The 2735-nt window shown below is 28.1% G+C and overlaps 1 pseudogene; it reads right to left on the bottom strand.

Annotated features, from left to right (window-relative positions):
* Positions 1-2184: 2184 nt before the first annotated feature.
* Positions 2185-2735, bottom strand: part of LOC124847113 (protein trichome birefringence-like 19 pseudogene) — a 1309-nt pseudogene continuing 758 nt past the window's right edge.

The following is a 2735-nucleotide window of genomic DNA, read 5'->3' on the forward strand; positions in this document are numbered from 1 at the left end:
TAAATATGTTGAATATTAGAGATATTTTCAAAAAGAAGTTTGCATTTAATGTTTTATTAGGATAGACACAACTTAAAGAACAAATAACATTTCAAGACTACATAATGATTTGAAATGATTTAGAATGACTACTTTTCTCAATACCTTTATAAATAGAAAAGTTCTTAAAAGAGAAAGGCTACTTAGTTGAAAAATATTTTAAATGAATATGCTTGTCACAGTCTTGTGATAACACATCAAATTGTTCTTTAGCAATTTAAATGAGTAAATTTAACTTTTCATTCATGCAAGAACGTAAACCTTTTTTAATTAGCATTGTGATTTTTTGATTATTTTCTTTGTAATATTGTTTTAGTAGTAATTGATGGTCTAAATAATACTCAATTTAACTAGGAGTAATTGATTATCCAAATAATACTCGACTTTGTTAGGAGTGACTGCTTGTTTAAATACAATTTTAAGACACGAGTGATTGAGTTAAAATAATACTTAGTTTATGTCTTGCTTGGCCGAATAATAAAACATGATCAAGATTAACATGTCCTAATCCTAATTTAAAAGAACTTTTCACTAAGAGTATTAAAGTTGTGTGCCTAAGGGAAATTCTGTTTGTGAAAAGGAAACTTGTGTTACTTGGTGCTTATAGGAGGAAAGGGTTATTTTTAGTGTGTCTAAGTAGTGGAGTATACCTACAAAGCATAATCAAGTTCTTCATCTTTTTGTGTGTTAAAAGGAGACGTTTCATCTCTTATCTGTTAAGAGAGATGATTTCTAATCTAATCTTTAATTCTCTATTGTAAATTATTACTTATTTTAGTGAAAATGTTAATCCCTCTTTTAGAGAGATTAACAACTGGATATAAGGTCTTTTGATTCGAACTAGTATAAAAATTACCTGTGTAATTTTTCTCTCCCTTTACTCCTCTTGTTTGTTAGCCTTTATTCAAAGTAATTTTTCAGTTTCATTAAAGAAATTTTTAAAAACAAAAATCTATTAAAATGGTAGCGATTTTTAACTTGAAACAATTCACCCTTTTTTATTTTGTCCTACCCTCTAGCTCATTTGCTCTCGCCAAACTAACCAATCCTTTTATAATGACAAGGAATAATAAAGTGGCTAAAGGATCACTTTTCCTGGTTCCTTTTGATGGATAAAACTCTTTAATAAAACTTCAATTCACTAGTCATGAAGTTGATATGGATTCCATACAGGCACTTACCACAAAATCTCAAATCTCCTAAACATATAAGAACTTTTACTTGATGAAACCATGATAAGCCTTTTCAAAATCTAACTTTAATTATTACATTCTTTTTTTTTCTTTTTTTCTCTCATTTACCATTTCATTTTCCTCAAGTACCCCATTCAACATCTTTCTAACTCAAAGGAATGCACTCAATGACTCATCTATCACTTTATATAACACATTTTTCAGCATATTTAATAAGAATTTGGCTAAACTCTTGCATAAACAACTCATAAGTGAGATATGTCTATACTCATTTAGCCCAAGGGATTATCACACTTAGCTGTTGAAGTGATAAAAGAGAAAATACATCCTTTTTTCTATGTCACTCCTTTTAAGAAAGTCTTCCATCACGATATATTTGTTCAAAATTTCTCTAATAAAATTGAAATTATAATTATTTGGTATCAAACTTTTACTTTCTTCACATTCTCTCACAATCATTCTCAATTCCTCTTCTATAAATCATGTAGGATATTGTTTTCTTCTCTCCTTGTAAACCTATTTTGAAAAAACTTGACTTCCTCATTGATCCTTGTTGCCTCCTTTACCCATTTCTCATTTATAAAGATTTTAAAACTAACACATAATCGTTCAATAGTATCATATTGATGTCATTTTTTTATGTGTTAACTTGTATTTCATTAAATGAAAATCAGTTTAGTATTGTCATCTTCAAATTTTCCAATATGATGAATGATTGCATTAAACACACACAATTTCTAAGATTAAATGATTTTTAAACACACATTTAAAAAAGTTTACATAAAAATACACATTCCAAGCAAAATGTGAACTTTTAAAAGCAAATATGATGTTAATTAGTTTTTAATCTCATTAAAGATATTATTTCGAAAATAAATAATAATATAAAAAATATGAATTACATTTATCACACAATTAAGAAAAAAAAGTGAAATGTTACAATAATGCTATATTTTTAAACAAAATTATCAATTTATCTATGAATGAATCATATTTTTACTTATAGACGTTACACTTTCCATTTTCAACATTTCTAATAAAAAATCACTCCATGTGTCTATTGGACCAGGCAAGCACCAATGGACACAATCATTATATAGTGTCATATTCTCATTTGGCCAATAGCCATATCTATTGGGGTGACCATCTGGTCTCAATAACATTGCTTGTGTGGTGTCAAGTAACATGAACTTCAACCCTTTCTTTATTCCTTCTTTCTTGGCAATTCTGAACTCATCTAATTGAATCTTATGTAACTCTAAATCATAACCCTCTAACTTTGTTTCATTACTCCTAAATGGCTTAGTTCTCATACAATTTCCACCTTTATTCCACAATCCATTTTCAAAATGAGATGGTGAAAATGTTCTAAGAAATATGGTACCCTTGAAGTTTTCTAAACTAATGATGGATTTAAATGTTGTGTTATAAACCTTTCTATAGCCATAGTACAAGTTTGAGTGAGTCATATTATCTAGGTCACAATGTTGACATCCAACAACT

This window comes from Vigna umbellata, chromosome 9 (assembly GCF_029865625.1).
Source record: "Vigna umbellata cultivar VRB3 chromosome 9, Vumbellata_1.0, whole genome shotgun sequence".
Lineage (NCBI taxonomy): Eukaryota > Viridiplantae > Streptophyta > Magnoliopsida > Fabales > Fabaceae > Vigna > Vigna umbellata.